At 40.9% G+C, this 22,837-nt stretch overlaps 1 long non-coding RNA gene across 1 annotated transcript; it reads left to right on the top strand.

Moving 5' to 3' along the window:
• The first annotated feature begins 5,532 nt into the window (after positions 1-5,532).
• LOC125160307 (uncharacterized) lies at positions 5,533-19,718 on the top strand. Its single transcript, XR_007150205.1, has 3 exons — positions 5,533-5,637; positions 17,362-17,436; positions 19,669-19,718. It is a non-coding gene; the product is annotated as an uncharacterized LOC125160307 (long non-coding RNA).
• Positions 19,719-22,837: the final 3,119 nt, after the last annotated feature.

Raw genomic sequence — 22,837 nt, forward strand, 5'->3', positions numbered from 1 at the left:
ATTTCTTCATAATATATATTATATCATAATCATCTCTTTCCACTTACTGTGGCTCTCTTTTAAGGTACTGAAATATTCTTTTACAATGTCGTTGGCTGTCTAGTCCTTGTATATGGGAATCAGAATTTATTTAATTAACCCACCACTTTTGTAGAATTCATGAAAATCGTGAATCTACTGTCCCAAAGCTCCTTCAGAAATGGCCCCAGACCCGTCTGAGAGCAAATGACTACTGCGTGTCTACCTGTTTTCTGGATGGCTGCCCCTCACTTCTGGGAGGGTTGGGGTGAGGTTAGAGGTGCTTAAGGGCAGGAGTGGGGGTGGGGGTGGGGGCTGGGTGCCATTTGAGAGTTTTCCTGAAGCGTTGAACTCTATCTTCTGTGTCTTACCAAATACCCTACCTTGTTCTGGCGTTAGAGACCCCCTTTCCAGTCTAATGGGCAGATTTCTTGCACTCGCCCCACCCCTGCTCCTCAAAATGTCGTCACTGACCAGTAGCATCAGCTTCTTGGAGCTTCTTGGAAATGCAGTCTCAGGCCCTGCCCTAGACGGGCTGAACCAGAACCTGCATTTTAACCAGCGCCCCAGGAGGGATGTGGGAGACTCACTGTTAGAAAGTGTTTCTACTCAATTAATGGCTGGAGAAGCTGGTTCAGTGCGCGATTCGCGTGCCGAATTCAGCCGTGGAAAAAATCTTCACAAGGGGCCAACTCGACTGGCTTTCTTTGTAAGGACGGAGGAAAAAGCCAGGGGTGCATTTTGGAGAGGTAAACCTGGCGGTGGCCAGGAGCCTGGGATTTGCTGTTCAGACTCAGTCTTAATAACTGTGTGATGTTAATAAGTTATAAGTGGCCCAATCTTGGCTTTCCACCCCAGTATAACAGAGACTATATTTCTTATTTCATAGGGATGGTCTGAGGTTTAAACTTTTTAAAAAAAGTTTATTTATTTATTTTTGAGAGAGAGAGAGAGAGAGAGAGAGAGAGCACAAGCAGGGGAGGGGCAGAGAGAGAGGGAGGCATGGAATCTGAACCAGGCTCTAGGCTCTGAGCTGTCATCGCAGAGCCTGATGCAGGGCTTGAACTCACCAATCATGAGATCATGACCAGAGCTGAAGACAGACGCCCAACCGACTGAGCCACCCAAGTGCCCCTTGGGATGGTCTGAGGTTAAATAATACCATGCGCATGAAATACTTAGCACAGGGCCTGGCACATCCTAAGTGCTGAGTCAGCTATTTCATTCATGATCGGAAAATGCTGTTTTAGGAAGTGGCGTTGACAGCAAAGGTTAATTGGTAAATATCACTTTGGGGAATACCAAGATGCTGAACTTTTTCCTTCTAACTTCAGCGGTGAAAGAAGTCACCCACCAAGTTTAGCCGCTGGTCCCATGAACAGGAAGCGATAAACCATTTTAGGTTGAACGTCCGTGTTGTGTTTGGAACAACTGCTCACTACATCCCATAAGCTGTCTTATTCTTTTACCCAATGAGAAGGAAAAAAAAACCCACAAAAAACCCCAAATTCCCCTCACTCTTTTTGTAAAGGTCTTTCTCTTCAGTACAGGTTGAGGCTTAAATACGCTTTGATTCCAAAGAGATTGTATTTACAAAGAACCTTCATCTTTAAAAAGACCCGTCTAGTTCAATTCTGTAGCGTTCTAAGAGAGCAACTCAACAAAGAACGTTGCAATGAATCACACAGCGGACTATTCTTTTTGAAGTGAGTGAAATAAAACTACTACCAAATGCGGTGTGGACTTTTTCCAACCCCTAAAATAAATATTTGTAAAGCGAGCCTCACTGGCATGAAGGCCATGGTGATAGAGGATTGATACATGATAACATGTTTCTTAAAGATGGATCTCCTGACAATTAGAGGTGGAATTCTTATCCTGGAATTGAGCCAGAATGAGTAAAATCCTTTTAGGAGTTAAGTACTCCCCTCTGTGAAGGAAACACACTCTCTTGGGGGGCACTACTTAGTTCCAGCGAAAGGCATTGACCCTGTTGCTGGTTGGAGAAATAAGTTTACCTTGTAGGAATCACCCCTAAATTCTTAGGATTCTTTTAAGTAGGCGAAGTGTCGTCCTAAATAATTTTACCTTCAGACGGCACGAGCTATCCTCACTATCCCTGTAACTATTCTCATCCTAAGATACTTTCTTGCTTCCGTAGGCTCCTGAGAATCTGGTGTTCCCCTTGTGAATTCGTATTATCGAGTGGATTTGCCAAGTACCGTAGGATGAACTCTGTTCAGGGTCCACTCTGCCTACGGGTTTCCTGTGGCCAGTGAGGGGACAAGGACAGTCTATGTCACCGTGGAGATGGCATTCCCAACCTGTAATCCGGGTTAATGAGCCTGATCCTGTGGCAGAATCAATAAATATGCACATTTCTAGAACATAGGTGTGGTTTATTTGTATATAATCGGTTGCAGAATTTATGTCCGTCAAAAGGCTTATCAGTAAGCTAAGCATAGTAACGTAACTAATTATACTTGTGTCCTACTCGGGTACTTTTATAGTTTCAAATATTATTAAGCCCACACAAACCCACAAAATGGGTATTTTTTCCATTCTTAGTGTACCATGATCACTGCTTCCTAATGATTTTGCGTCTTTTTAGAGTTTTCTGTGCCTGCGGGCCAAAGATTCAAACTAATCTGCTTATAGCAACATTCTGTTCTTTCACATCCTGTGAATCTCCTGCCACCCCTTCCTCCTGTGCCACCCAAAAAGACAGCACATATCCAATTAAACTCATTGTTTGATTTTCATTAGCGTTGGACACGTTTCTCCTAACTTGCCGACCCACGAGCCAACGTTTATTTCCTAGGAAAGGCTTGTGTTAGTCCTTCATTCCTCTTCTTCGAGTGAATATATTTTCAAAGTTAATTCGTGTTCTTCATTGTCACAAACTTAGAAATATTTAGAAAGGACTTTGTAAAAACATCTGCCTAACCCTCAGGAAAACAAGCGAGGAAAGGCTACGCCAGACAGAATTTCTTTAGAGCCAAGTCTAACGCAAAATGTTGATGCTTCCTGCCTTTCTCCAGAGTCCGACTTACTAGAAGGTCCTGGTTGTTGTTTAACTGGAACTTGGTCTGAGGAACCCTGAGGATAAATTGTTTTGTGAATATCACTCAGCCGCAAACATTTTTGCTTTGGGTTTTGTAGCGAAAGCCATGAGTTGGGGAAAGTCACCATTTCATTTTGAGGCTACCTACTCAAGGAACTAGACCGACTTTAGCTCTGCTGGCTGTTCGGTTGCTGTGTTAGTGATAATCCTGCACGAACGTGGTTCACCCCAAGGTCCTCTGGCATGATGGGCCCTTTGCTCTTCACCATCCTACTTTCTGTCTCTATGGATCTGACTCCTCTACGGACCTCACAGAAGTGGAATCATGCGTCTGTCCTTCTGCGACAGGCTTGTTTCAGCCTGGCGTGATGTCCTTAAGCTTCATGTATGTTTAGGATGAGAGAAGATTTAAGGCTAAATTCCATTGTGTGTAAATTCTGTTTTTATGAGTTTACCACATTTTGTTCACTCATTCATCGGTAGGTAGACGCTTGGGTTGCTTCCCCCATTTGGCTTTCGTGGACAGGGCTGCTAGGAACATGAGTGTGCAAATACATGTTCAGGTCCCTGCCTTCGCTTCTTTTAGGTATAGGCGCAGAAGTGCGATTCCCAGGATACGGCAATTACATTATTGTATTTTTGAGGAATCCTCCGTACTGTTCCCACAGCGGCTGCATCATTTTATATTCCCACCAACAGCGCACAAGGATTCCAATTTCTCCACAGACTTACCGACATTTTGTTTTCTGTATTTTTTTTGTTTGTTTGTTTCTTAAATACGATGCCCTAGTGGGTGTGAGGTAGTGTCTCATTGTGGTTCTGACTTGCATTTTCCTAATGACTAGCGATGCTGAACATCCTTTCACGTACCCTTTGGCCCTTTGTATATCTTCTTCGGAGTAATGTCCTTTGTTCATTTTTGAATCAGGTTCTTTTCTTTGCTTTTCTTTCTTTCTTTCCTTCTTTTTTTTTTTTTTTTTTTAGTGGTTGGGTCCTTTGCTTTTGCAGACCCAAGAGAAAGTGAAGACAATTCCATCAGTCAGTCAATCAACATGTCTTACCTTTATGAGGGAGGCATTACATAGTCTAAGCTGGTGCTAAATTCTGTTTAGTTATTTTTATTATTATTATTTTTAATCTTTATTTATTTTTGAGAGACACACACACACAAACACACACACAGAGAGAGAGAGAGAGAGAGAGAGAGAGAGAGGGAGGGAGGAACAGAGAAAGAAGGAGACTTCAGGCTCCGAGCTGTCAGCACAGAGTCTGAGTTGGGGCTCGAACTCACAAACTGCAAGATCATGACCTGAGCCATTGTTGGACGCCCAACTGACTGAGCCACCCAAGTGCTCCTAAATTCTGTTTAGATGACAACACTGATGGCAGCCTCCAGGTGACAGGACTTGGTATTTTCTCAGAGGCCAGCTACCTGGAATTTACCAAGGGACTTTGGGACTGCCAACTAGGTTGTGGGAAGTAAGGGAGCAAAAAAAAAAAAACCCAAAAAACCCATAAATCAGCTAGGAAAGCTCACTGATCAGAAAATCCCCTCTTCCCCTGGTACAACAGCCCCCTGGGTCCTACTTCAGTCTTTAGATATGATCTAACCACTAGGAGGAAAGTAGGGTCCCTGGAACAAAACACATTTTGGCACTTACGGCTCTTCCAGATAAAAGCTTACATTTTTTTTTTTTTAACATTTCTTTGAAACCGGGGACTTAACATGATTTAGGCTCGTGAAAAGCCATCGTTAACATGCACTCTTCTTCAACTACGACATGGACCTTTACTCCACACACTCTCTAAACAGAGATAATTACCATGGTAACCACAGTGTCTCACGATCTCACACATACACTTGCACCTTTCTTAAAGAAACACAGAACACAACAATGTAGAATTAAAACAGTAAATCATTGGAATGTTTTTTATTTGTTGTTACATAGTTGTCAGAATTTAGAGAAGAGCTGGACATTGTCATCCGCTATCAATTGTACTTGGAAAAAGTAGACGTTTGGCCAGGCCCTTTGACATCTTGCCAGAAAATAAGGGCTTGTTTGTAACATTGTGTAAGCAGTGACCGATGGGTTTCTAGATTGTTACGGTCAGAAGACTTTCAAAGCAGAAATGTCATGAAGAACAGAAAGTACTGAGCAGTATAGATTTTTACATGACACATTCACTGGGCCCACTATCTTCAGTTAAATTACAGTTATGATTACCCTAAAGTTGGTAAAAGTTTGCGCAAACATGCTTTTTTTGGTAACATCTAATTTTATCTTTGGTTGTATTTGGAAACAGGCACAACAATTTTGTTGTGCCTTCAAGTCTTTCTCCCTCTCTCTCTCTCTCTCTCTTTTCTGGCTATGTAAACAAGTCTTTTATTGCCCTATGAATACTTGATGAGTGGTCAGCAGAATGAAACCCATATGAAGCTTTCATCAAGAGGCATCTCCAAACAGCTTCTGACTAACTGCAGCCTCTGGGACACTGGGGACACAGCGAAGCCAAAGACCCACAGGCTGAAGATAAGTAAATTACAAACGCTTTTAGTAAGTCACCTGCCCTCAGTTTTGAATGTTTCACAATGTTCGTCTATGTATGAAGAGAAATATCTCTCCATAATTCCCCATGTGATGAGGGCTACTTTGCTTCTAGCTAATGGAATGTAACTCTGATTCCTCTATCGTTAACCGCTCTGTCTCTGGAATACCAATGTTTTGATGAGAGAGAAAAAGGACCCTCTTCTGTTTGATTGTTTTCTTTTAAATTAAAAGTAGCAATAAATCTAGCTCAACCAAAATAACTGCTGAACATTTCATATTAACACAGCAGTGAAGATGAACTTGGCCAGTGCATGATAAATGTTTCTCTGTGCTTAGATTGGAATGCCTCCAAACCCTTAAACTCCCACACCAATTTGGAAAGGCCTACCTGAGGTTTTTATATCCTTAGCCTGAAGATTCATTTTTCATTTAAAGATTGAGCTCCGAGGTTTCAAGGACAGCCACGCTATACTTCTGTAGAAAGTACACAGAGATAATGTTGGAATGAGAAACTTTTTTTTTTTAAACCTGGTAAATACATTATTTGTCTTCCAAATCTAACTGGTGTGTGCTTTTCTGTGTTGTCTATAGTTTAATTATAAATCTATAAGCCTACGTTTCATAAATTAAGACACAAAGCAATTGGTGATCTCTTTAGTTAAGTGCGTACCTACTATGCGGTGGCTTAAGAACAGATGTGACATAATTCTGATCCTTCCACTGCTATCTTGTCTAAGAAGGTGGTGCATGAAATGATGATATCAGACAGCCCACGTCTGAACCTGACCAGCCAGTTGAATGCTGTCTGCTTTCTTGTGCGTAGGCTACAGTAGTCAGGGATGCTTTATGGAGGAGGTGAGACCTGAACAGGTGCATGAGCAGTGGATCGAGTTGGGAGGCAGACCAACTGATGATGTGAAAGTGAAGCTGGTTGGTGGACCTCTGTTTGAAATGGTCATCACTTGTTTCACTTCTGGGCTCAAAAGCGCCCCAGATGCTAGATGGTGTGGAGATCTTGTCCTCAAGAGTTTTGCTCACTGTAGTTGGGGGGTGAAGTTGAGGGATGGCCAATTCAGACCCGGGAGATGAGCTCTTCCTCAAGTCTCACATTTGCTATGAACTTGCCCGCGCTCCACCCTTGTTCAGCCTTCCTGTTTACTGGACAATTCCCCCTCACCCTCCAGTCTCACTTCACATGTTGCATCTTTAGGGATACATTTTCTGACGTGTCTGGAAAGGTAGAAATCAACTCCCCTCTTATAAGTGTTCATAATCCCTTGTATTTTCATTTGTAGCTGTGGTCACAGCCTATTTATTTATTTTTTTATAAATAATTTATAAAAAAATTTATTTTTATTTTTTTCTATTATTTTTTCTATTATTTTATTCTATTTATTTTTATTTTTTATTTTTAAAAATTTACATCCAAATTAGTTAGCATAGAGTGCCACAATGATTTCAGGAGTAGATTCCTTAGTGTCCCTTACCCATTTAGCCCATCCCCCCTCCCACAGCCCCTCTCATAACCCTCAGTTTGTTCTCCATATTTATGAGTCTCTTCTGTTTTGTCCCCCTCCCTGTTTTTATATTACTTTTGTTTCCCTTCCCTTATGTTTGTCTGTTTTGTCTCTTAAAGTCCTCATATGAGTGAAGTCATATGATTTTTGCCTTTCTCTGACTGACTAACTTCACTTAACATAATACCCTCCAGTTCCATCCATGTAGCTGCAAATGGCAAGATTTCATTCTTTTTGAGTGCCGAGTAATACTCCATTGTGTGTATGTATGTGTATATATATTATATACGTACAGTATATTATATATATGTATGTACATACATATATATATTATATATATTTACATATATATATATATATATATATACACACACACACACACCCATCATATCTTCTTTATCCATTCATCCATCGATGGACATTTGGGCTCTTCCCATACTTTGACTATTGTTAATAGTGCTGCTATAAACATTGAGGTGCATGTGTTCCTTCGAAACAGCACACCTGTATCCCTTGGGTAAATACCTAGTAGTGCAATTGCTGGGTCGTAGGGTAGTTCGACTTTTAGCTTTTTGAGGAACCTCCATACCATTTTCCAGAGTGGCTGACCAGCTTGCGTTCCCACCAACAATGCAAAAGAGATCCTCTTTCTCCACATCCTCGCCAACATCTGTTGTTTCCTGAGTTGTCAATGTTAGCCATTCTGACAGGTGTGAGGTGGTATCTCATTGTGGTTTTGATTTGTATTTCCCTGATGATGAGTAATATTTATTTATTTATTTATTTATTTATTTATTTATTCATTCATTCATTCATTCAAATTGAGGTATATAGTTGGCATATAACATTATATTAGTTTCAGGTGCACTAACTACATCATGATTTGAAATTCTATTATGAAACCATCACCACAGTAAGTCTAGTTAACATTGTCACCACACATAGTCACAGCTTTTGTTTTTTTCCTTACCTAAAAAAAGTGTTTTTAATGTTTATTTACTTTGAGACAGTGAGAGAGAGTATACGAGCAAGGGAGGGGCAGAGAGAGAGGGAGAGAGAGAGAATCCCAAGCAGATTCCAGACATCAGTGAGGAGCCCGACGGGGGAGGCTCAAACTCATGAACCGCGAGATCGTGACCTGAGTTGAAACCAAGAGTCGGACGCTTAACCGACTGAGCCACGTTTTTTCCTTGTAATACGCTCTTTTGAGATCGACTTAGCCACTTTCAAATATGAAACACCGTATTATTAACTATAGTCATCATGCTATACATCCTTGTGACTTGTTTATTTTATAACTGGAAGTTGGTACCTTTTGACCCCCTTCACCCATTTTCCCACCCCCGTCACAACTTCATTTTGGTTTGTGTGATTATTTAATTGTCTATGTAACCCCTGTTAGTCCTGAACTCCATGAGGCCAGAGACTGCTGTCCGGTGTCGTGAGCCTTACGTTTCGAGTGCTAGCATCTAGCACCTAGTACTTGGCATATAGTAGGAGATCAACGAATATTTGATGAATAAATACTGTTGGAGAAAACAGGTGGATTCCTAGTGGATGCTATTCATGTGTGGGTTAACCTCTTCATAATTCTCATACTCATCACCTACCCAGACTCCTTGGGGGTCACCTTTATCCACCTTTCATGTTGTTGTGACTCCCCATAGGCTCCTCAGTGCTTTCGTTGTTTGTGTTTTTGCCCTTTTCCATGAAAACAGTTGCTCATGCTGCAGGAGTAAGCCCCCAAAATACAACTCTGATCATGCTCCTCTCCACTGAAGGTGAAACATCCTCCTCCCACGTGGTGAGCTGCTACTGGCTCCACCCCGAGCGCCTGACCCTGTCCCCTCACACCCTCTGCAGTGCCTCCTGAGCTCTCTGAGGTGTCTCACACTCCTCTGATTTTCACATGTGATCCTTCTAGGCAAGAATACCTTTGCCCCCTGTCTTTTATCTGGAAAAGTCATATTCATTCTCAAGACCCAACCCAAATAGTTCCCTCCATGAAGACTTCTCTCTAATCAGCTCGATGGCTCTTCCATTCCTGTGGTTTCTTCAACCGTGCCTAGTCGTTCTATTTTTCACTCTTGCCACACTGTGCGGTATTTACTACCCTACGTGTCTATCTCACTTGCTAGGTTGAGTTTCTGGAGGCACAGAGCATGCCAGTCACGTAATCACTCCCATTTTGTCCCTATCACTGAATACAGAGTCTGTCACAATAAATATTTTGAATGAATGAATGGATGAAAGGAAGTTTCTTTTACTGGTCTTATCCACATCTTAGGAATTGACTAATCTTTCTTTACAGGAGTATAAGCTCCTCTCTTAAATTACATCCCAAGCTTTTGGAGGCAGAAACAGTTTCTTATATTCTCCTCATGTATCACCTCGTGCTAATCACACATAATAAGAATGCACTATTTGCTGATTGATTGAACACTTGAAAGCCATCCTTTTTAACATCTATTTTGGTGCATACAAAAATAATTCTGGCTTATAATAATATTGGTAGAAAAATATCAGGAAATATAATTTCTCACATCAACTTGTGGAAAATGTCACTTTATTTATTTACTTGTTTATTTATAAAGTTTATTTATTTATTTTGAAACAGAGAGAGAGTGAACACAAACAGGGGAGGAGTAGAGACAGAAAGAATTCCAAGCAGACTCCACACCATCAGAACAGAGCTAGACGTGGGACTCGAACTCACAAACCGTTGAGATCCTGATCTGAGCCAATGGAGCCACCCAGGTGCCCCAGAAAATGTCATTTTAAATGATACATCTCCAATTCTCCTTTTGAGAGTTTGCTTCTTGAAAGAAGCGAATGTAATGTACAACATTACAGCTGAAGGTTTTGAAAGTTTTATTTTTGAAAATATTTTATTCCAATTAATAAAATTTACTATGCAAGTTCATGATTTTTTTTTCTAGAACATGAATTAGAGATTTAGTACCAGATCATTGTAATGAACTTTGAGAGTTCATGTTTTGCAATTCGGAATGGTTAAGTATATTTGATAAAGGCACCTATCACTGAGAGTCCAAAAAAAATGTATTAAGAATCCTTAGAGTGGGAACCGAGTTGAGCGGGGATTGTGGGAAACTGCTTAGACCAGTGGTCCCAAGTGTGATCCCAGACCAGCAACATCAGTATCGCCTCTATTCTGGTTAGAAATGCACATTCTCAGGTCCCATCTTGGATCTACTGAATCAAGAATGCTGGGGGTGAGGTCCAGCAACCTGAGTTTTAAAAACCCTCCAGGAGATTATGGTGCATTCTAGAGTTTGAAAACTACAGCTTTGGTCAAACTTTTCCCCAATTCAGTGACCTTCCTTCCTTCCTTCCTTTCTTTTCTTTCTATCTTAAATTTTTTTAAATGTTTATTTTTCAGAGAGAGAGAGACAGAGTGTGAGCAAGGGAGGGGCAGAGAGAGAGAGGGAGGCATAGAATCTGAAGCAGGCTCCAGGCTCTGAGCTGCCAGTGCAGATCCTGGTGTGGGGCTCGAAGTCACCACACGAGAGGTCATGACCTGAGCTGAAGTCAAACCCTTAACTGACCGAGCCACCCAGGTGCCCCGAATGACTTCCCTTTCTTAACAGAAGGCCATTCAACCTCTGCTTGGCTTCTTCCATTAGGTGGAGACCTTATCTCCCAACGAGGAAGCACATCATACTTTGGAACTGGTAAAACATTCTTTTAGTTTTGATTGGTAAAATATTCTGCCGACTTCCTTGTAACTTCCATTCTCTGAGCTATGGTGTACTTTCTGGAGCTCTCTAAACTAAAAAAATTGCTCTCCACGGCACTGCCCAAAGCGTCCGTGCCCCATTCTGCATCCGTTCCCCGGGGGAAACACTCCTCAGTCTACCCAGCAATCCACATAGGTCATCTCTCCGTCATGCCCCCGATGTAGTTCTGCTTGTCCCGATTCTCGCTGGCATCCTAGATTTGGGCCGAACAGATCGGACGCAGTGTTTCTATCCACGTGGTTGAAAAACATGTTCGTTGTTTTGATCCACCGTGTTATAATTTTGAGGCACTTTGCTCTTCAAGTAAAACAGAAACGGACAGGGGAAAAACCATTCTATGTTTCTTCGACGTGAGCTGCAGTTATCGGTACTTGGGCGTTTGCCTTCTGGTACTGTTTTATTTTTCAAGGTAGTTTTGCTTTTATTAAAGTATCGTTTGCAGAGTGGGTTTATTCATTTCTAAATCTTTAATGGGAAGGTGAGAGAAAATCACCACGTGGACAGATTTAGAAAGCAAAGTTATTGCCATGATTTCCTTCCCACTTTCAAATTGGCCGTGCTTGCTTTTAAGCTTCTTGGGATATACAATTAAGTTTATTGACCTTAATAAATTCCACTGTAGGTATACATTAAGTTACAAGATGGGGAGAAATATTCAAATAGAATGATTTAAAAAATATTTCACTTCTCCCATTATCTTTGAATGTTTTCCCGCTACTTTGCTTTAAAACAAATGGGCTCCTGTTTGTATTTCTAGTTCACATATACATATGAATATATTGCTTTTTTAAGCTTTATGGAAGTATAATTGACAAATGAAGTTTTAATATATTTAAAGTGTAAGGGGCGCCTGGGTAGCTCAGTTGGTTGAGCGTCCAACTTTGGCTCAGGTCATGATCTCATGGTCCGTGGGTTGGAGCCCCGCGTTGGGCTCTGTGCTGACAGCTCAGAGCCTGGAACCTGCTTCGGATTCTGTGTCTCCCTCTCTCTCTGACCCTCCCCCACTCTCACTTTGTCTCACTCTGTCTCTCAAAAATAAATGTAAAAAATAATTTCTAAAAACAAATAAAGTGTAAAATATAACAATTTGACATAGGTATGCATTGTGAAAGAATTTCCACCATGGAGGTAATTAGCATACCTATCACCTCACACATTTATTTATTAAAATTTTTTTTTAATGTTTTTATTTATTTTTGAGACAGAGGGAGACAGAGCATGAGCGGGAGAGGGGCAGAGAGAGACAGAGACAGCATCTGAAGCAGGCTCCAGGCTCTGAGCTGTCAGTACAGAGCCCGACGTGGGGCTCGAACTCACGGACTGTGAGATCATGACCTGAGCTGAAGTCGAAGTCGGATGCTTAACCGAATGAGCCACCCAGGTGCCCTACGTTTATTTATTTTTACTGTTATTTTTTTGGTGAGAAGACTTAAGTTTTACTCTCTTAGAACATTTTGATTACACAATGCAGTGTTACCAACTGTAGTCACCATGTTACACACTAGATCCTCGGATCTTACCCATCTTGTAACTGAAAGTTGGAACACTTTTCCAGCCTCTATCTATTTCCCAGCCCTCAGACCCTGGCAACCACCATTCTAGTCTGTTGCTATCCATAGGGCTTTTTCTCCTCTCTCTCTCTCTCTGAAAGATTCCACATACAAACGACACCGTGCAGGATTTGTCCTCCTCTGTCCGGCTTATTTCAATTTGCGTAGGTTCATCAATTGTTTTCCCGGATGGCAGGATTTCTGTCTTTTTCATAGCTGAATAGTATTTCATTGTGTGCATATACCACATCATTTTTATCCTTTTTTTTTTTTTTGTGGACACTTAGGTTGTTTTCATGTCTTAGCTAGTGTGATGTTGCAGTAGATGTGAGAGCCTAGGTTGCTTTCGGATAGCTGCTTTCATTCCTTTTGATACATACCCAGAAGAAGGATTGCCATATAAGAAGGTAGTTCTATTTTTAATTTTTGAAGGAAACTCCGTACTGATTCCCAGGGCGGCTGCACCAATGTACCTTTCTGTCAACAGTGTGTAAGGATTCTCTTTTCTCCACATCCTTTCCATTACTTTTTACCTCTTGTTTTTTAATTTTTTAAAAATGCTTTGGTAGGGGCGCCTGGGTGGCGCAGTCGGTTAAGCGTCCGACTTCGGCCAGGTCACGATCTCACGGTCCGTGAGTTCGAGCCCCGTGTCAGGCTCTGGGCTGATGACTCGGAGCCTGGAGCCTGTTTCCGATTCTGTGTCTCCCTCTCTCTCTGCCCCTCCCCCGTTCATGCTGTCTCTCTCTGTCCCAAAAATAAATAAAAAACGTTGAAAAAAAAATAAAAAAAAATAAAAATGCTTTGGTAATAGACATCCTAACAGGTGTGAAATGATATCTAATTGTGATTTTGATTTTATTTCCCTGATGATTAAAATGATGTTGAGCATTCTTTAATGTACCTGTGGCCATTTGTATGTTTTCTTTGGAGGAATGTCTATTCCTGTCCTTCGTCCATTTTTATTTTTGTTTTTTTAAGTTTACTTATTTATTTTGAGAGAGACAGAGACAGCATGAGTGGGGAGGGGCAGGCAGAGAAGGAGAGAGAGAGAATCCCAAGCAGGCCCTGTACTGCCTGCACAGAGCCCCACGTGGGGCTCAAACTCATGAACTGTGAGACCATGACCTGAGCCAAAAGCAAGAGTTGGATGCTCAACCGACTAAACCACCCAGGTTCCCCTTTTCCCTATTTTTAAATTGAATATTGTTTTTGCTCTTGAGTTATGTGAGTTCCTTGTATATTTTATATATTAACCCCTTACCAGATATGTGATTTGCAAACATGTTTTTCCAGTTGGTAGGCTGCCTTTTCATTTTGTTGATGGTTCCCTTTACTGCACAGAAGCTTCTTAGTTTGGTCTAGTCTCATTTGTTTACTTTTTCTTTTGTTACCTTTACTTTTGGTGTCAAATCCAAAAAATTATTGTCAAAACCAGTGTCAAGGGGCTTACCTCCTATGTATTCTTCTAAGAGTTTTACGGCTGCAGGTCTTAAGTTCAAGTCTTTGAACCATTTGGAATTGGTTTTTGTGTAGAATAAAGTAAGAGTAAAGTTTCAGTAAAGTTGTTTTGCACATGGATATCCAGTGTTCCCAACAGTCTCTTTATTAAAGAGATTATCCTTTTCCTCACTGTAGAGTCTTGGATCCTTTATCATGAATTAATTGATATATGCATGAGTTTTTTTTCTGGGCTCTCTCTTCTGTTCCATTAATCTATACATCTGTAATATTGTTTGACATCAGAAAGTGTGATGCCTCAAGCTTTGTTTTTCTTTCTCAAGATTCCTTTGGTTATTTGGAGTCTTTTGCTGTTCCATACAAATGTTAGGATTGGTCTTTTTATTTCTGTGAGAGATGTCATTGGAATTTTGATAGGGATTGAATTGAATCTGTAGATTGCTTTGGGTAGTATGGACATTCTAACAGTATCAGTTCTTCTGATCCATGAGCATGGGATGTCTTTCCATTTATTTTTGTCCAGTTCAGTTTCTTTCATCAGTGTCTTATAGTTTTCAGTGTATAGATCTTTTACTTCACCAGTTAAATTTATTCTTCTTGGTGCAATTATAAACTGGATAGTTTTTTTTTTTTTCAACGTTTTTTATTTTTTTATTTTTGGGACAGAGAGAGACAGAGCATGAACGGGGGAGGGGCAGAGAGAGAGGGAGACACAGAATCGGAAACAGGCTCCAGGCTCCGAGTCATCAGCCCAGAGCCCGACGCGGGGCTCGAACTCACGGACCGCGAGATCGTGACCTGGCTGAAGTTGGACGCTTAACCGACTGCGCCACCCAGGCGCCCCTAAATTGGATAGTTTTAATTTCCCTTTCTGATAGTTCATTATCAGTGTACAAAAAAGCAACTTATTTTTGTATATTGATTTTGTGTCCTGCAAATGTACTGAATTTGTTTATTAGTTCTAACAGTTTTTTTTGGTGAAGTCTTTGTATTTTTCTAAAGACCAAAGTTTTCACCTGTAACCAGAGGCAATTTTATTTCTTCTTTTCCTCTTTGGATGCTTTTAAAAAAATTTTTTTTTCATGCCTAATTCTTCTGGCTAAGACTTCCAGAACAAAAGTGTAATAAAAGTGGCGAGTGTCTTGTTCCTGATTGTAGAGGGAAGATTTCAGCGCTTCATTGTTGAGTATGGTGTTAATTGTGGGCTTGTCAAAGATGCCTTTATTACATTGCAGTACATTCCTTCTATACCTACTTTGTTGGAGGTTTTTTTTTTTTATCATGAAAGGGTTTGAAATTTGTCATATCTTTTTTCTGCATTTACACAGATGGTCACGTGGTTTTCATCCTTCTCTTTGTTAATGTGCTATATCACATTGATGTATTTGTGTATGTTGATTCATTTTTGAATTCCAGGAATAAATAACACTTGATAGTGGTGTATGATCCTTTCAGTGTATTGTTGCATTTGGTTTGCTAATATTTTCTTGAGATTATCTGCATTTATGTTCATCAGGAATGTTGGCTTATAATTTTCTTTTCTTGCAGTGTCCTTGTTTGGCTTTGATATCATGGTAATGCTGGCCTCAGAAAATGAGTTTGGAAGTATTCCCTCCTCTTCTATTTTTTGGATGAGTTTGAGAAAGATTGGTATTAATTCTAAATTAGATGTTTGGTGAAATTCACCAATGAAACCATCTGGTCGGGACTTTTGTTCATTGGGAATTTTTTGGTTATTGATTCAACCTCCTTGCTAGTAATTAGTCTGTTCAGATTTTCTATGTCTTCATGATTCTGTTTTGGTAGGTTGTATGTTCCTAGGAATGCATCCATTTCTTTTAGGTTGACCAATTGTTGGCTTATAATTGTTCATTGTACATGTTTTTGGATGGCGGTTTTTATCTTTCAGCACTTTGAACACATCATGGCACTCCCTTCTGGCTTGGGAGGTTTTTGCCTAAATATCTGCTAATAGTTTTATGAGGGTTTCCTTGTATGTATCAAGTTGCTTTTCTCTTGCTACTTTTAAGATTCTCTTTGTCTTTAACTTTTGACAAGTTAATTGTAATGTGTCTTGGTGAGGATGTCTTTAGATTTATCTCATTTGGAACTTTCTGAGCTTTCTAGATCTGGATGTCTGTTTAGGTTAAGGAGCTTTTCAGCCATTATTTCTTTGAACAAATTTTTGTTTGTTATTTATAAATATTTTTAATATTTTGAAATTCTCACTTTGTTCATGCACTGCTCTCCTCACTGGGCAATCATCCTTATGACCATTATTGGAATTCTTGATCAGATAATGCACTTATATCCATTTCATTAAGATTGGTTTCTGGAAATTGATCTTGGACTTTTGTTTGGAATGTATTTCCCTGTTTCTTCATTTTCCTTGACGCTCTGCGTTGGTTTTTCTGCATTAGATGAAACAGCCACATCCCCCGTCTTGACAGACCGGTCTCATATAGGAGATCAACCTTGTCAGCCTGGTAATAAGCTCCTTGTTGTCTCTCAAACCTTTGTGATTATCAACACCGTCGTCATTGTTCCCAGTAACTCCCAGTAGTTGAGAATGTTCCAAGGCCCATCAGTGTCCCAAAAGGGAGTCACAGTTGGCACCTAGGTGTAGGCTTATTAGGTAGGAGCATCTCCCTCTGGCTACAGCTGGGAGATTGCAGATTTAAATTTCTTTCAGGGAGAAACTGGGAGATGGGCACTTTTGCCTGCTCCCTCTGCACTGAGCCTGGGTATATAGCCACTGGCAGGGGGTGGGGCAATTCTGTGCCCATTTAAAAACTGCTTTTTTTGTTTGATATAGTCTTGTGGAACTTATGAATGCAAAGCTCATTAGCTATCAGAGTTGGTTGTTAGGGGGGGCCTATCCTACCCAGGACAGCTATAAAAGCTGGAATTCCAGACATGTATGCAACCTCTTTCCCGAGGGATGTTGGTGTTGGTTTTATTGTTGGAGTGAGTTGGAGAAAGAAGATGGTGGAAGTGTCCACTGGCTTCCCTGGGTTCTAGGACGATGTGTGCTCTAGATGTGTGCTAATTAGGAGCCAGGCTCTAAGAGAGCAGCTTGTCAACGTGTAGTCAAGCCCCTTCCCAGCGGGCATTTTTGCCTGCTTCTTCTGCACTGAGTCTTGGGGGGGACAGTGATGGGGATGGTTAAGTACTACTCCTTTGCTACAGTCTAGTGGGACTTATGGATGCAAGCCCGACTGGCTTTCAGAGCTAGATGTTTCGGCAGCCTGTCCACGGGGAGAGAACCTTAAAAGTTGGGGCACTAGATAATATGGTCCAAACCCTTCGCTCCTCAGGGAGATGCTGGGGATTGGAGATTCTGTGCTGATTTTATGGCATTCTGCCAGGAAAGGGGTTTATGGCGAGAATGTGTCTCAGTCTTCTCTATGCATTTTGATATAGGCATTTTTCTCATTCACCCTACAGGTAGGAGTCACCACGGATTTCTCTGAGACAATCGCTCCATGGGTTGCTACATATTTGGTGCACCTCCGGGAGCTGGTAAGTTTATGTTTTGAACCTGGTTGAAGCACTATGTGATTTCCCTTAGTGTGTCTGATATTGTTGTTTTGGGCTCATTTGTTCCAGTCTATTGAGATCTTCTAAATCTCGACTCTGCTATACAACGTATCGCCTACTGGCTTGAGAATTGTGTTTTCTGTTTCTTCTTCTTCTTCTTCTTCTTCTTCTTCTTCTTCTTTTTAAATAGAAATGTCCACCAAGTCAGGCCCATGAGCTAACACTTGAGCATATCACTGGGAATTCAAATCGACCTGACTTTGTTAATTTAAAGTCTTTGGCAATTCAATCAGAAATCTACAAAGCTTTATTTTTAATTTTCTAATTTTTATTCCTACCCACAAAAAATACTACAAGAGACTTGCTAAATACCGGATTGAAATTAAGAAACCAAGTGTCTATGGCATACTTCTGCTTCACCACTAGCTGCTCTGACAATCTTAGCCAATAAGTAGCAGTGGGGATCATTGTCAAAGTGCGCCCTTAGTGAATCAGTGCTGATTCTCAGTGACAAGAGCCTCCTTTTGAAAGTGTTTACAGGCCTACATTTAATAATTTATTCAAGGATTTTTCTGGAGATTGACATTCGCTCTCGAATTATAATTTTTTGCCATTTTCCTTTAGCCTTTTCCCTCGTGTTTGGAAGGCAGGACATTTCTCATTTCTCGTTGTTTCACATTCTCTGTTGAAATACAATGGCTCTGTAGTATCACATTTAAAAACATGTTTATTTATTCTGACAGAGAGAGAGAGAGAGAGTGGGTGTGAGTTTGCGTGCAAGTGGGGGTGGGGCAGAGAAAGGACGAGAAAGAGAGGGAGACAGACAATCCCAAGCACTGACAGTGAACAGCCTGGCAAGCTAACCTTGAAATCATGACCTGAGCCGAAATCAAGGCTGCTTAACTGACTGAACCACCCGGGTGCGCCTATATTTTCACATTCTTTTAGTATTTTTTTTTTTTAACACTTATTTATTTTTGAGACAGAGAGAGACAGAGCATGAGCAGGGGAGGGGCAGAGAGAGGGAGACACAGAATCTGAAGCAGGCTCCAGGCTCTGAGCTGTCAGCACAGAGCCCGACGCGGGGCTTGAACTCACGGACCGCGAGATCATGACCTGAGCCGAAGTCGGCGGCTTAACCGACTGAGCCACCCAGGCGCCCCTCTTTTAGTATTTTGAATGTGATCCATTTGGACTTAGAGACCTAAATTCATCTAAGTGATGAGGTTATTTCTAACTATTGTTATTTATTTTGGCTTTTAGTTCCTTGAGGCATTTTTATTTTGCTTTTTCAATTTTAAGACCCTCCTCTATGAGGGTTCAGAAACTTATCTGTTTTACTCATTATTATTCCATGGTGCCCATAACAGGCTCTTACTAAACACTTGTTAAATAAATGAATGAAAATTAAATCATACACAGACTCTTATTACTAGACTTGTAACCCAATGAAGACTGTTACAGGTATGGATCACTTGTAATTCTCAGCTCAAACATGTATTATTTTATTTTTTTTTGTTTTTGTTTTTCTATTGTGTTGTTTTTATTTGCTTTAAAATACATTGGTTCACGGGGCGCCTGGGTGGCTCAGTCGGTTAAGTGGTCGACTTCGGCTCAGGTCATGATCTCACAGTTCGTGGGTTCGAGCCCCGCGTCGGGCTCTGGGCTGATGGCTCAGAGCCTGGAGCCTGCTTCCGACTCTGTGTCTCCCTCTCTCTCTGACCCTCCCCCGTTCATGCTCTGTCTCTCTCTGTCTCAAAAATAAATAAGCGCTAAAAAGATAAAAAAAAAACAAACAAAAAATTAAAATAAATTGGTTCACATAAAAATCCTGTTAATGCCTTAAAATGCAAACTTTACTTCTAAACCAAATTTATTTTCGTTTACAATATTGTTAAATGTTTATTTCCAGTAAGAATATCATCATTAAACACGTTCTCAAGGTTTGTAGTTTTTTCCCTTATAAAATCTGGATCTGTGACATAAAAAAAATTCATCAGAATGATTATAATATGCTTCTAATCATGTGCCTCTTAGTCACTGGCATTCAACAAGAAGAATGATCTGTATCATCATGAAATCAGATGCTTTGTTCAATCAGATATGTGCTCATTCTTTGCTTATATGAATGGGCGATAACCTTTGTTTTTCATAGATCAAGAATGTCACTTTGATTCAAAGTTATTTACAATAATACCTTTTTTTTTTTATTAGCACCTGCATCCTTAAACCGGTGGCAAGATGGAAAACACAGACGTTACAGACTGAAATGCAAGAGAATCTATACTTAGAAGACTTAAAGATTTGCACCTGGAAAACAAAACAAAACAAAACAAATGACTGTCTTGCATAGTCAGATAAAATAAAAGAGAATTACAGATGTTACTTGTGACACTGATGGTTTCCCCAAGGATGCCTGGGGGTAGGGTGGGGTAGGATGGAGATTCATCTAGAATGAGTCCTACAAAATATTGATGGGGGAATACATTTCAGATTTTCTTTTATCTCATTTCATTAAAAAGGAATAAAAACACTTTTCTTTCAAAGTATTGATTCTACAGCCTGGGCCAGTGGGTGAACTATGTATTAGGCAAGGTGAGTGACAACACAACCACCATCTGGAAATGGGAACATTGAGAAGAGGGCAAGAGGGTCAAGCTGTGGGGATAAAGAAAAAAAAAAAGAAGTGAGAATAAACTGAATACATAAATTTCACATCAGAATATGAGGGTGAGGGAAGAGAAGCCAGGAAGAAGGAAGAGAGCGAATGAGCCGGAATGGCCTGCGTTCAGTAGACGCAGCTCGAGCCCTAGCGCTCGGAAAAGTTGGTGGTTGAGTCTGTCGCACATAGACATCAGGTTCCCTTCCAGCCACTCCTAGGAGCCAACCTCCACCTGGAATACACCAGAGTCGGGGACGCAGGGGCGTGACCTGAATGCTCAGGGAAAGCGGGTCAGTGTTCTCATCACGTGGTTTCCACCCTTCTTGGTTTGACGTGGAGTTTCTGCTGGGTAGAACAATCCACTCCGAAGCTAAGGAAGATATTGCAGAGGATGATTTTCTTTCGCTCGAATTGGACGGGACCTGTTGTTAAATTGACTTCTAAATGACACATAAAACATTTGGTTGAGACTTACCCTATAAAGCTTCAGCAAATTCTCCACTCCCCAGCACACGGTTTCCAAAGTCTTGCTTTTCCAGGCCTGGCGGGGTACGTATTCTTTCTGCTGCAGAACCCCGTCCTTTTGAGACGGCAAGGGCAAGGAAATGCCTCCCACAGACCCACGGAGCTGGAGCAAGGGTTGGTGTGGGGTCAGGCATCCAGGATTGTCCCCAGGCATGATACCTCTGTTTCCGGCTTGCCATTCGATATTGAGAGCAGTTTCTGAAACTTGGAGAGTTGACTCTTCTGGAAGCATTTTTTCAGGCATGTGTTTTTTTCCTTAACACATACTTCAATTAAAAAGGCATTGATCTATTACTTTTTTCCCTTTCTCATGCTGTAGTATTGATTTAATTTTTAATTTTTATTTAATTTCATTATTTTTATGGAGCTGTGTTCTTGTCTTGTGCTCATCTCCTCTCTGTTTTGGTGGAAGTCAAACCACCATTGGCCCAGGGGCTGAAAATGCCCTCTGGGGCCCTCCCCAACCTTCATCTCCAGCTAGGGAGAGAGGGCATTTCTGCTTCTGGCTGCAGGTTCCAAAACCTGTCCTTTGCTTTTCCCAGCCCCCCACAAGGTGGACTTTCCAGGAGTGGCACAGGACCTCTGAGAAGGAGCGGTTGAATTGGGACAAGTAAACTTTAAGTGGAAGAAGCTGGAGCAGCTGTGATATCAGGAGAGTAAAAAGTGAGGTACAAATTTTCAAAAATTCTGCTGTTTTATGTAAGTATCAGAATTTGACAAGTCTGGGAAAAGTTACACATTCAAAAAACATGTTATTACGATATCATGCAGTGGAGTTTTCTTGCATGCAACTTCAGGCAAGGTTCCTGACAGCATTTGGTATAGGAAAACAAAGGGTTCCATTATGAGCGTTTCGGCTCGCATTTAACAGTAAAGGAGCTTCTTAGATTATTTTCTGTCCTGAGTATGTGTTCCCTTCTAAAAATAACTGTTTGTTCTTTTTCTATTCAGTCTACATGAGTTGTTTAATTAGATATGTACATCACACCAAGGAAATCTCTTTGGTATCATTGTACTATGTGGTGGACCCAATTAACTTAGATGAACCGAAATAGCACCTTTTTTGTATGAAGCACAATTGCAAAAATCATTAGTTAATATTAATATTAGCAATAATATTCATATTAACAATACACAGGTTTATATTACTATATTTAGAAGGCCAACAATAGTCTTGGCATAGCAGATCTCTTTTAAACAAATTTTATGTTGTGACACTTTGTAAAGCACAAAGATGTATACTGGGATCAAAACCAGAGCAAATGGGCTCTTGGGACAGCAGCAGATACAGCCTGCAAAGATTCAGTCTACTCCCAGAATCCCCCCTTAAGACCTTAAGAGCTTAACCTTTTTCGGCCCCCTTTTCCACATCTTGACAGTCCTTAAGGTATCGTGTGGCCCTGAATGCCATGATTCTGTGAATTCTTGACTTAACTCAAAGTTTATGAGGTGGTATTGCCCACAGACTCATTCTTTTCCAGGTTAGCGGAGCTGGTAGAGGAGGAATGTCTGTTTGCTTGTCTTTCGCCTCTGCTAAACTGTAAGCTGCTTGAGGACAGGGTCTGTGCTTGCCCGGCATCATGTCTCAAGCATCCAACAGACAGGGCCTCCAAGAATAATGGTGGAATGAGTGAGTGGATCGCTTGTAATTGAGGGCAGGGGGGCCAGAAGCGACGTTGTGAGGAAAAGCCTCATGTGACAATGAGGGTGTGCTGCTGTTTCTGGCTAGAACATGCTCCTGCTTCTTTTCTTTTTTTTAAAGATGGACTTTTACTGGCTGGAGACTTAGATCCAAAGAGAATATTAATCTGAAAGTAACAAAGTGTGAGTTTTATAGGCTCTGGACCACTCCGGACCCAGCTGTTTCTTTTTAATGAGGATAGCTTTTTCATCACTCCCCCATTCTCTGGCAGAGGGGTTGGTGCATTCTGATATCCTCTTGGAAAGTGAAGGCCTTTCTTTGTTATTCTTTCCTCACTTTAGAAGACATTGAGTTTTATTTAAAGAGCTAAGTCTCCCGTAAGATTTTATTAGCAGCCTGAGCAGAGTCCTTATCATTCTCCGCTGAAATCTGTAAGCTCTCTAACAGTCCAGTTAAAGTGTTTGTGTGTCCATTGGCCTCTCTGGTTGTCCCAGTTCGTAATGTCTTCCTCTTCTGAATTTCTGTCATACTTGTGACGATGGTACCTCTCGTCA

The sequence above is a fragment of the Prionailurus viverrinus genome, chromosome A1 (genome assembly GCF_022837055.1).
Source record: "Prionailurus viverrinus isolate Anna chromosome A1, UM_Priviv_1.0, whole genome shotgun sequence".
Taxonomy (NCBI): Eukaryota; Metazoa; Chordata; class Mammalia; order Carnivora; family Felidae; genus Prionailurus; species Prionailurus viverrinus.